The sequence below is a fragment of the Gorilla gorilla genome, chromosome 21, assembly GCF_029281585.2.
Source record: "Gorilla gorilla gorilla isolate KB3781 chromosome 21, NHGRI_mGorGor1-v2.1_pri, whole genome shotgun sequence".
In the NCBI taxonomy this organism is placed as follows: domain Eukaryota; kingdom Metazoa; phylum Chordata; class Mammalia; order Primates; family Hominidae; genus Gorilla; species Gorilla gorilla.
The window spans coordinates 71,196,209-71,209,460 of NC_073245.2; the positions used below are offsets into that span (position 1 = coordinate 71,196,209).

Sequence of the window (13,252 nt, forward strand, 5' to 3'; positions counted from 1 at the left end):
CCTGACCTCAAGTGATCCACCCACCTCAGCCTCCCAAAGGACTGCGATTACAGGCATGAGCCACTGAACCTGGCTGTATCTTTTCAATAACACTATTATGCAGACACACATAGATAGGGATTTTATTTTTTATTATTTTTATTTTTGAGGTGGAGTTTCGCTCTTGTTGCCCAGGCTGGAGTGCAATGGCACAATCTTCAGTCACTGCAACCTCCGCCTCCTGGGTTCAAGCAATTCTTCTGCCTCAGCCTCCCAAGGAGCTGGAATTACAGGCATGCGCCACCACGCCCAGCTAATTTTGTATTTTTAGTAGAGTTGAGGTTTCACTATATTGATCAGGCTGGTCTCAAACTCCTGACCCCAGGTGATCCACCCACCTCGGCCTCCCAAAGTGCTGGGATTCCAGGCGTGAGTCACTGCGCCCGGTCGAGAGGGATTTATAATTACCTGTTGTATGCACCTTGATGGAACATCTGAAAAAAACATATCCAATGCCTGTAGTTTTAAGGCTTAGGGAAGATATTAGGGGGAATAAAACCCTTTCCAATCATAAGAGAACGATTTGCATAATTCTACATAAACAAGTTAGAAAGCCTAGATGAAATAGAAAATCATCCAAAAAATACTTCTTACCAAAATTGACCCCAGCAGAGACATCATAAATCTAAGCTGACCAGTTACCATAGAAAAACACAAAGCACAGTGAGAGGCCTCCATGACAAAAAAGCTCCAGACTCTCACTGGGATGGGAAGCTAATGACAAGAAGGAAACATGAGGGAAACTTCTGGGGTGCTAGCAAGTTTCTATTCTTGATCTAAATGCTGGTTAAACAAATATATTCCATTTGAGAAAATTCATTTGACTGTACACTTAGGATTTGGAACTTTTTAGTACATGTATTATATATATATTTTTTTTTTTTAATGAGGAAAAGGAAAAAGGCACTAGGCCCAGGTGGTTTCACAGGGGAATTATATTAAACCTTTAAAAGTCAAATAATCCCAGTGCTACTTACATTATTCCAGACCATAACATAATAAAAGGAAAACCTCAAAATTATTTTTATAAAGTATACCACTGATTCCAAAACATGCCAAAGATTGCACCCAAAAAAAAAATTACAGATTAATTTCACTTATGAATATCAATACAAATATTTTAAAATATAAGCAAACATAATTCCATATTACATTAAAAATAATACATCATGCCTGGTAAGATTTATTCTAGGAATTCAAGGTTTGTTCAATATGAACAAATACAGTAATATATGCCAAAATTTAATACTGATTCATATTTTAGAAATCCAACAAAATAGTAATGAATGGATGCTTTTCTAATATAAAGACTCTCTCTATATATATCACATATCTATATATACTTAGTACAGTATATATCATGTATATAAATAAAATCTCCAAAAGTCAACATTTTAATTAATGAGGAGCTTCTAAAAGCTTTTCCACTAATGTCAGGAATAAGAAACAAGAAAGACAAGGATGCCTCACATCATCACTCTCTTTATCATTGTGTGAGATGAATGAGCCAATTCAATTAGACAAAAGAAAGCAATGAGAGACCTAGAATTGGAAGGGGAGAAGCAAAACTATCTTTTTGACAGGTGCAGTGGCTCATACCTGTAATCCCAGCACTTTGGGAGGCCGAGGCGGGTGGATCACGAGGTCAGGAGATCAAGACCATCCTGGCTAACACAGTGAAACCCAGTCTCTACTAAAAATACAAAAAAATTAGCCGGGCGTGCTAGTGGGTGCCTGTAGTCTCGTGAACCCCGGAGGTGGAGCTTGCAGTGAGCTGAGATCGCGCCACTGCACTCCAGCCTAGGCGCCAAAGTGAGACTCTGTCCCCAAAAAAAAAAAAAAAAAAAAAAAAAAAAATTAAAAAATTAGCCAGATGTGGTGGCACATGCCTGCAGTTCCAGCTACTTGGGAGGCTGAGGTGGCCAGACAACTTGAGCCCAGGAAGCCGAGGCTGCAGTGAGCCATGTTCATGCCACTGTACTCCAGCCTCAGTGACAGAGTGAGACCCTGTTGCAAAAAAAAATAAAAATAACAGGTGATTATTATTATAACTCTCCCCTCCAAAAATCCACGGAAAAATCATTACTAAAAAGTGAAAGGATTTAGTAAAGTACAAAGTACAGATTTATAAGATTAACATGTAAAAATCAATACCAGCCTAGGCACGGTGTGCATGCCTATAGTCCTAGCTACTTGGGAGGCTGAGGCAAGAGGATCACTTGAGCCTAGAAGTTCAAGGCTGCAGTGAGGTATGATTGTGCCACTGTACTCCAGCCTATGCAACAACAACGAGACCCCATCTCTAAAATAATAATAATATTTTAAAAAATCAATAGCAGGCTGGCCACAGGGGCTTATGACTGTAATCCCAGCACTTTGGGAGGCTAAGGTGGGAAGATTGCCTGAGCCAAGGAATTGGAGACCAGCCTGGGCAACATGGCAAGACCCCGTCTCTTAAAAAGAAAAAAAATTTTTTAATCAATAGCATGTGAAAGGTAAAACAAGAAAGCTTTAAGAAGAAAATACAGGCTTGGTGTGGTGGCTCACACCTGTAATCCCAGCACTTTGGGAGGCCGAGGCAGGCAGATCATGAGGTCAGGAGTTCGAGACCAGCCTGACCACCATGGTAAAACCCTGTCTCTACTAAAAATACAAAAATTAGCTGGATGTGGTGGCATGTGCCTGTAATCCCAGCTACTCAGGAGCCTGAGGTAGGAGAATCCCTTAAACCTGGGAGGCAGAGGTTGCAGTGAGCCAAGATAGTGCCACTGCACTCCATCCAGCCTGGGAGACAGAGCGAGACTCCACCTCAAAAAAAAAAAAAAAAAAAAAAAAAAGAAGAAGAAGAAAATACAAGAGACTGCTGCTTGCGTACGGTCCCCATGTTACATTTGGCTGATTCATCTCCTAAATCCCGTGTCATCTGTGGGTTACCTCTCCTCTTTTTCTTGCCCCTTATACGATTCCAACTCAGAAACTGAGTTGTTTGTCCTCTAGAGTTTTCCATATTCCAGATTTTGCTGATTGCATCCCCATATTATAAACCTTCTGATTTGAACAAACCAACTATTTTTTAAAAAGTATGAAATCATCAGATAAATTTAAACAATGGCTGGATATTTGACAATACTAAGAAAACTAGTGTTAATGTTTTTATGTGGATAGGAGCATCATGATTTTCACGAATTCTTATCTTTCAGATATACCTACTGAAACAAAATAGTACGATGTTCCAAAATCATACAGTGGGGTGAAGGCAGGAGTTGGAGCCATGCTGGAAATTGTTTTGCTACAGGCTCTCCTGTGGTAAGTGGGCAACCGTGGGGAGCCTTGATGTTAGTGTTTGCCAATTCCCATGGTGTAAATCCCCCACTATGATTGATTTCAAACTCCCAGCAGTATGCCATTGGATATGGAGTTGGGAAGAGATGTGCACAGTCAGCTCTGAGCAGACAGTGCCAGTCAGCTCCAGCACACCACTGATAGGAGGGTGGAGGTGAAACAAGATTGGCCACGAGGTGATGCTTGTTAAAACAGGGTGATCAGCACATGGGGGTCCATTGCACTATTCTAATTTTCTATGTGTTGTGTATTTTAAGCAAAAGTTTACAAACAAGGGGCCAGGTGCAGTGGCTTATACCTGTAATCCCAGTACTTTAGAAGGCAAAGGTGGTAGGATCCCTTGAAGCCAGGAGTTCGAGGCTGCAGTGAGCTACTCCACTGTACTCCAGCCTGGGCAACAGAGCAAGACCCTGTCTCTAAAATAAAATAAAGTAAAATAAATTAAGAAAAAGAGAAAGAAAAATCTTACATTTCCAGATTAAAGTTTTTAAAACTTCCAATGTTAATGATGACAGTAGGACAGGCACAGTGGCTCATGCCTGTAATCCTAGCACTTTGGGAGACCAAGGCGGGTGGATCACTTGAGTCCAGAAGTTCAAGATCAGCCTGGATAACATGGCAAAACCCCGTCTTTCTACAAAAAAAAAAAAAAAAAAAAAAAATTAGCTGGGCGTGGTGGCATGCATCTGTAGTCCCAGCTACTTAGGAGGCTGAAGCAGGAGGATCGCCTGAATTCAGGAAGTGGAAGTTGCAGTGAGCCAAGATGGAGCCACTATACTCCAGCATGGGCAATGGAGTGAGACCCTGTCTAAAAAAAAAAAAAAAAAAGGAATGATGATTAATAGTAAGAGCAACAATGTTGTTGAGAGCCTACTATCTACCTGTCCCTAATTTAAGCACTTTACAGGGAATAACTCAAGATGTTTTTATCCTTGCTTTACAGATGAGGAAACCAAGGAGTAGAAAGTTGAACAACTGGCCAGGCGCAGTGGCTCACGCCTGCAATCCCAGCACTCTGGGAGACTGAGGGGGGTGGATCACCTGAGGTCAGGAGTTCAAGACCAGCCTGGCCAATATGGTGAAACCCCATCTCTACTAAAAATACAAAAATTAGCCGGGCATGGTGGTGCACACCTGTAGTCCCAGCTACTAGGGAGGCTGAGGCAGGAGAATTGCTCCAACCAGGAGGCAGAGGTTGCAGTGAGCCAAGATCATGCCACTGCACTCCAGGCTGGGCAACAGAGTGAGACTCTGTCTCAAAAAAAAAGAAAAGAAAGAAAGTTGAACAACTTCCTTGGTTCAAGATCACATAGCTAATAAGTGGTAGAGTCCAGATTCAAACCCAGGTAGCCAGGCTCCTGCAACTTTAAATTCTAACCCAAGACACATTTTTTTTTGGTTTTAAGGAGCATAAAGTTTAACAGGCAAGAAAGAAGGAACAAGAAAACAGCTCCCCCGTACAGAGACAGAAGGAGGGGGGATTTGAACAGAGAGAAAACCCCCAACGCAAGATGCTTGATTCAAGAAAACACCCAAGATTGTAAGATTGGAAAGAAATGCAGTGGTGTTGCTGAATGATAGATAATATGCTGTTTAGGAGATCTTTTTCCCAACCACAACTTTGTTGAGTGCCTCCTTAGGGCTAAGGATGAACAAGATGATGGTGCCCAGGACAGGCTGGTTCTGTTCAAATGAGGCATTCCCTGTACTGTGAGGCAAATCACATTTCCAAAGCGGGGTTTCATCTATATGGGGCTTGGTGAGGCAGAGGAGAGGGGGATTATTGATATAAATTTCTGGGTTAGTCTTTCATCACCATGATGGTCTGGTAATTTCTTGGTATAAATCTACTAGGAGTAAGTTTTTCATATTTTAAGAACAAATGTTTTCATCCTTTGTCATAGCACAGACTTTTATCCATTCAGCAAGCATTTATTAGACACTCAATAATCCGCCAAGCCCTGTGCTAGGTGGTCAGGTGACAGCAGCCAATGGGGTAGAAAACCATTCTCATGCTAGAGGGAGAATTGAGATGATACAATGGTAACCAAATAAGTAATTGAGATAATTCAGACAGTCACAAAGTTTATCTACAGCAAGCTCATGTGGTGTGGTGGTTGTAGGGGTATCACTTTAAAAGGTGTTGCTAGGGAAGAACTCTCTGAGGGGGTAATCTTTGAACTGAGACTCAAAGGGTGGGAAGAGGGTGGAGGTTGGAGAAAGGAGCTTGAGGTGGCGGATGCCCCCACGAGGAAGGCCCTGGGGCACACCACATATTTCCAGCATACATTTTGAGACACAACTGTATTTTTGTAATTAATGACTTTCACATCTTGCTGCTTAGAGATCCTTGCATCTCTAAGGATCTTCCGTTTCCAAAATTGGTGACACACACTTTCCTGGGAGGAGGTGGGATTTGGGGTTGCATGCAGAGGAGAGTGAAGGAGGGTAGGGCTCAGGTGTCAGAGTCTGGGATAAAAGGCGCTGCTGTATCCGTGGAGCCCAAAGCAGTGCCTGGCACAAAGCCAACAGTCCTTGAAGAGATGTGAAATGAACCAACTGGGGAAATAGGAGGGCATTTCCATCACTTTTCTCTGGAAATTGACGGCCTTGTCAAGGTGGCTTTTGCAATAATGGGAAGGCAAGTCTAGGAACCCCGTTTACCTGCAGTCAGTCCTCCTCACATACACACTTCACTACTTCAGAGATGAAGTTCAAGTTTGAGAAAAATTGAGATCAGCCAATAGAAATAAGGATCCATGAACCAGAGATAAGAATTGGTTCTTCTCTTTTTCCAAAAGGAGAGAAATAAAGAAAAAATATTATGACCCTGTTCCCCAAGGTCAGGTTGTCTCAAAGGAAACAAAGTGTCCCCCATCAAACTGAGTTTGAGGGAAGAAAGACATTGAGAAATGGAAAATTGAGTGCAGGGTTGGGATTACCAAACAGCTCCTGGAGCAAAGGTTAAGAATGCTTTTGTGTTTTCTCATCATTTATACCCTGATTGGTACTTGCTTTAGTATTTTATAGCTCATTAGCAAACAGCATTCTTGGAAACTGTAGGAACTGGCCAGGGAGGGCATTCTGAACTGCGTTCTTTAGGTTTTTATGATTTGAAACTGAAGGATCACTAAAAATCACATTGCATTTGGTAAATCTGTAGTTATTCAATATTTCCCTCTCTCAGTTTCATCCTTCTGTCTGAATTATAGCCTTCAGTAGCAGTGTTCAGAATGACAAATTTTTTTCTGATGGCTCTTGAGATTGAAATGTCTTGGCCTCCTAAAGTATGGGGGAGCTCTTTAATCTAGTTTCATTCAGCTAATTTGGTACTAAAATGTTATCCTTAATTCCAAACCAAAAAACTTTTTGTACCAGATCATACTTAGATTGGCCTTAAAAAGCTATCAGTCAAAGAAACAGAGGCTCCTAACGAGAAATGGTAACAGCTGAGGGAGAAACCAGACTGCTGATATGCAAAATTTTAAGGAAATATTAAAGTTTACTCATCTTCTCAAAGAAGAGAATTATTATCACTGGAATAGCTAGAATAATTCTTATTTGTTTCTAGGAACAAGAATTGAATGCAGAAATGGCTAAATTTCACCAAAGAGTAGAGGCCTTTTCTTAATTAGAAGTGGAAATGCAAAAATTGATTACCTGCAAGTACTGTTGCTGTGAATTAAACTTGCTTTACCTGGTTCAATTTACAGCAACAGTACATGACAACAAAGTGTTAAGCCTTTACCCATAAAATTATAGCTCATTGTACAACCGAGAAATTACCCCACATGGAATTATATAATTGCCTTCATCCACAACTATAAGCATTTCTGTTACCTTCCTACAGAAGTTAAAATATTCTCATAGCAGTTTCAGCAATAAATTGAAATTGTAATAGTAGTTTATCATTTGCCTTAAGGTTTTTACTTTTACTAAGAACTAATAGTAGTGGAGAAACCATTGAAATTCTTGGTGTGGGCCAAGAATTCTTTTGAGAGCCTGTGACAATATAAGTTCACTCAAGTCATGTTCAAGTCTCAGTGAAACTTGATTCCACAAAGGCAGTACGTAGGTTGAAAATAAATGCTGAGTCTTTTATTTCTTTATGTCTAAAAAAAGAAAGAAAAAAGCTTTTTCACTTGCATACCTCAAATAAACATTTAAATTTTCATTCAGAAGCCGAGGTGGGCAGGTCACTTGAGGTCAGGAGTTTGACACCAGCCTGGCTAACATGGCGAAACCCCGCCTCTACTAAAAATACAAAAATTAGCCAGGCATGGTGACACGTGCCTGTAGTTCCATAGTCCCAGCTACTCGGGAGGCTGAGGCAGGTGAATCACTTGAATGCAGGAGGCAGAGGTTGCAGTGAGCCAAGATTGCACCATTGCACTCCAGTCTGGGTGACAGAGTGAGACCCTCTCTCTCTCAAAAAAAAAGTCACTTTTTTGCAATTATAAAAAGACATAGAATTAACTCATCTACACATCTGACCACACTGAGGGCTTTGTCATGGATAATTCAGTGCATCTTCTGAAACCCAAATCTTCACTGTGAGAGTTTAAATTCATTGGAGTTTTGAAGATTAATTTCTGTGGCTGCTCTTGAAATAAACAATGCCAATGAATTTTCTTTTGCATGCATTTGTTAGTGCTAGTTCAACAATGGTAACATTTAGAAGAATGCTGCCATATTGGGCTTTGCTTCTTGCTCATTTGATTTTTCCTACAATGATACTGATGCTTTGGGTCTCCTTCTCCCATGCTTGACACACTTTTTACAAAGTAAGCTCTAAATCATAGCAAACAAAATGCAGACTATAGCGAAAGGGCTTACCATAGAATGCAAAGGATGAGTATCACGAAGTTTGCCTATATACCATCCATGTTAATGGGTCAAAAGAGAAGATGCCTTTGGCAGCTTAATAGGATTGAAAGGCATCTAAGAGCATTGAGCCCCTTTTCTGTTTTGTTTTGTTTTTTAAACAAAAGCCCTTGGCAAAATGATAATAAAAAAATGCTTGTTTGATGTCATTTCATGTGTGTGCCTGTGCATGTATGGATCCAACAGCCAGCAATATTCTTAATATTCTTGAAGTCAGGAACAACAAAACAGTACCTATTCTCACCACTATTAATTTTGGTCTGGAAGTGATGGTTCGCACAATTAGACCAAAAAAAATTGAAGTCGAAAATACGAGAAAGGAGAAGGTAATATTGTGATTATGTGTGGATGATATGATTGTACAGCTTAGAAAACCCCCACAGAAAATTCACCTGGTGTACGATAATAAAAGCTTAACACTCACTGAGTGCCCAGGCCCCATTCTAAGTCTCTTAATACTCGTATACTATCTAACTATAATAATGAAAGTTAGCATTGATGGAGTACTTACCATGCACACGTGTACTACTTAAGTGCTTGCTATTCTTACACCATACAACCACAACGGTAAGATTCTCATAAGCACTGAGTGTCTATTACGTGCCAGACCCTGTTGAAATACTTTAATGCTCATAATAATTAAGAGGCTTTAAATCCTATTTCTGTTATGTAATATAAATTAACATATTACTACAAATGTATTTCTATAATATACTTTATAGTGTAATCATACTTATGTAATATGTTACATATTAAATTGCATATAATTTATATTACATTATATAGTTTATATGTTATAGGTTATTAATATTGTTATATTTTATATTACTACATATTTATATTTATATATTCATGTGTTACAATTATACATGTACAAAGTGATATGATATTGTATATTGTTATATATAATTTATATCATATTATATGACAATATATTATATTTTATTATATGGATTAAGGCTACATAACTTCAATTTAAATGTATAACTTTTATATCATTTTCTAATTATATATGTGTAACTCGATATATTACATTAAATTATATAATTTATATTATACTGTGCTACATTATATTTTATTATATATTATAACACTATACTTTTACAGTACTACATATTTATATTTACACAGTATATTTCATATCATATAATTACACCTGTATAAGGTGAATTACATATTACATATTAAACCATATACAATTTATATTATATTAGACTACCTTACATTATATTTTAAAATCTCACTGTTTATAAAGGCAGAACTGAGGCTCCGAGAGGTGTCCCTTGCCAGAAGTCAGGGAGCAGCTCACGGGCAGAGCTGGGGTTCCAGCCCCACTTTGGTTCCAGAAGCCCAGCTTTTAACCCTCAGGAACCGTCCAAGACCTTCCCTGGTGGAAGGGAGCTTCACCTGCCTGCTCACTCGCTACTTTGACAGGAAGTAGCAACAGCCCTGCCAGGGACCACAGTTGTATGAATGTGTGTGAGTATGGGTGTGTATAACAGTGTGTGTGGGGTGTGTGCAAGAGTGTGTGTGTGCGTGCGTGTGTGTAAGGCAGTCATTTTTTAAATCCCAGATGAAGCACGGTGGCTCACACCTGTAATCCCAGCACTTTTGGAGGCCAAGGCAGGAGGATCGCTTAAGGTCAGGAGTTCGAGACCAGCCTGGCCAACACGGTAAAACCCTGTCTCTACAAAAAATGCAAAAATTAGCCATGCACATGCAGCCCAGGACAGCTTTGAATGTGGCCCAACACAAATTCACAAACTGTCTTACAACATTAGGAGATTTTTCTTTTAACTCACCAGCTATTGCTAGTATATTTTATGTGTGGCCCAAGACAATTCTTCTTCCAGTGTGGTCCAGGGAAGCCAACAGATTGGACACCTCTGCTCTAAGTTAACTCTAAATTTAATGCAACCCCAGAGTACCCTGATCTTTTTAATGTGGCAAAATCATCTTACAGTTCATCTGGAAGAATAAATTATCTCAGAGAATAGCAAATAGAATTCCAACAGTGAAGGCTGTTGGCCATGGGGTTGCCCTACCAGATATCACACATATTATAACACGTTCTAGTGTGGTTCTAGTACAGGAACAGACAGAGCCTGGGAACAAAACAGAAGACCAGAAACAGGCCAAAGTTTATGGAAATTTAATATATGATCAAAGGGGCATTCAGATGTATTAGTCGGGATTTGTTATATGTAACAGAAATGCAATATAAAATACCTCAAACAAAAGGCAAAATTAGTTGAAAGGTTCCTAATACTCTGTAAAGAGCAAGGGTGTATATCTGCATTTGGCCTCATTCCCCTAGACCAAATCTCTTTTTCAGTCTGTGACAAAGCCTGTCCCAAGCTTCAGAGCTTCCAACCTCACCATCATAGGCTGAGAAGCAGGCAACGGGCTGAGCAGTGTATTCACTGGCGTGCTTCTATTTCTATTAAAAGGCTGTTAGTGTGCATGTGGTGTTGAGGGGAGACTGTATCTTTGTGTGAATATGCTTAAAAGGCCTAACTGGTATTACTGGATGCCCCAGGGAGGAGATACACAACAGTGATCTTTTCCCCCCTATTGGATCTCTGGAGATGGGAATCGTTATCTTCCTCATTTCGTGGCCAGACTTTCACTGGTGTGTGCAAGGTGCTTATTTTATTTATTTACTTATTCCCCTTAGCTGCACTTCTCTTTGCCTGTAGGCAGCAATTCCAGTATGTCTGCTATGTTCCTTCTCTTTGTTATTAAAAAACATGTACACTGTTTGAGGCACATTGTTTTTATTATTTATATATTTTATTTATTTTTGAGACGGGGTCTCACTCTGTCACCCAGGCTGGAGTGCATGACGCAATCTCAGCTCACTGCAGCCTTGACCTCCCAGGCTCAAGCAATCCTCCCCACTCAGCCTCGTGAGTAGCTGGGACTACAGACACACACCACCACGCCGAGCTAATTTTTGTATTTTTAGTAGAGGCGAGGTTTCACCGTGTCACCAAGACTGGTCTTGAACTCCTTGGCTCAAGCAATCTGCCTGCCCTGGCCTCCCAAAGTGCTGGGATTATAGGCATGAGCCACCATCCCCAGCCAAGGGGCCCATTATTTTTAATTGGCATAAATGATATGCTTACAGATCTCATTCTGTGTCTTCCTCACCTGGCCCTGTTTCTCAGATCTATGCACATTGCTGTGTGTGTGCTGTCATTGCTTCCAGTGTCTACATGTGTCCCTGCGTCAGTCAGGATAGAGTAGGTTATGTTGCTGTAACATACACTCCTGAGACGGTAACAGTTTAGGCACAAATGCTCATTTCTCATTCAGACCGCATGACCACTGTAGACCGACAGGAGGGTTCTGCTCTTGTTATCACCCAGGGACCTAGGTGCCCTCTCTATTACTGTCGCTTGCTATGCCAGACAAAAAGGCACAGCAAAGCATTCCCTGACTCATTTGGTAGTGATACACATCACTTCTGCACATGTTTCCATGCCCAGACAAGTCACCCAGCTCCACCTAACCCCATATGGCAGGGAAGTTCCATTCTAGCATGTGGCAGTAGGAGAGGAAAGCTGGCACTTCTAGAACAGTCCTGATGATTACTATGGACCCCCCAGGCTGCCTTCCACTCCCTGCTACACCAAACAAGGCTGTGTGGACTCATGCCTGCACGAGGCGCCTACAGACCCAGAGGACACAGCTTTGGGACACATACCCAGCAGTGGGGTTTCTGGGTAGAAGAACAGGCACTTAATTTCACTAAAGAGTGCTGGAGTGTTCTCCAGCGCATAAGACAGGTGACTAAGAACAACAGCAGCACCAAGAGGTGCAGTCTTCTAACACCTAGAGGTTCCAAGAGGACCATAACAGAAACCAGCCGAGAAAGAAAGTTCTGAGAAGGAAACGGCAATTAGGAGATGGCCAAGGGAAGCCAGTGTTTCAAGAGGAATGGAGTGGTCACCTCTGTCTAGTGCTTCTAGGGGCCAGAAAAGATGAAATCCCTGCAAACTTATCCAGTGGGAGTAGGGGGACAGATAAAACAAGATTTGCAAATATTGATAATTATTGAAGTTGGGAAACTGAGGGTCATTATATTAGTCTCTCTTCCTTTGAATACGTTTGAACATTTTTTTTTTTTTTTTGAGATGGAGTTTCGCTCTTATCGCCCAGGCTGAAGTGCGGTGGCACAATCTCGGCTCACTGCAACCTCCGCCTCCCAGGTTCAAGTGATTCTCCTGCCTCCGCCTCCTGAGTAGCTGGGATTACAGGCACATGCCACCATGCCTAGCTAACTTTTATATTTTTAGTAGAGACAGGGTTTCACCATGTTGGCCAGGCTGGTCTCCAACTCCTGACCTCAGGTGATCCGCCCCCACGTTGGCCTCCCAAATTGCTGGGATTACAGGCCTGAGCCACCGCGCCCAGCCTGCATCATTTATGAATTTAGACAGGTAGGTAAAGGGCAAAAGCTAGACTGGGAAGAAATGAGATTTGTGGGAACCGAGGAAATGGAGATTAGGAAAGTCAAAATGGAAGGCTGTGTTTCTCATGAATGCCCCTAGCAACATGTTCAGTTCCACATGCGCTTCCAGAACCTTCCCTCTCCCCATCAAGAGGCGGAGTCTACCCCCATATCCTTTAATCTGGGCACACACACCTGTGGCTTCACTTTTCTCTCCAACAGAGAACAGTGATTTGCTGCTGTGACCCCTGAGGCTGGGTCATAAAAAGCATAAGCTTTCCTGATTCATATTCATTCTCATTCTCCCTCTCTCTCGCTCTCTGTTGCAATAAAATACACAGAATATAAAATTTACCATCTTAGCCATTTTTTTTTTTTTTTCGAGACGGAGTTTCACCCTGTCGCCCAGGCTGGAGGGCAGTGGAGCGATCTCGGTTCACTGCAAGCTCCGCCTCCCGGGTTCACGCCATTCTCCTGCCTCAGCCTCCCGAGTAGCTAGGACTACAGGTGCCCACCACCACGCCCAGCTTT

General features: G+C 41.3%; 1 long non-coding RNA gene across 1 annotated transcript in view; it reads right to left on the reverse strand.

The window, feature by feature from the left end:
* LOC134757812 (uncharacterized) overlaps positions 1-13,252 on the reverse strand; it is a 41,454-nt gene that overhangs the window by 8,486 nt on the left and 19,716 nt on the right. Inside the window, exon 3 of the long non-coding RNA XR_010132316.1 lies at positions 3,680-3,797. This is a non-coding gene — a long non-coding RNA (uncharacterized lncRNA). The remainder of the gene's footprint in view (positions 1-3,679; positions 3,798-13,252) is intronic.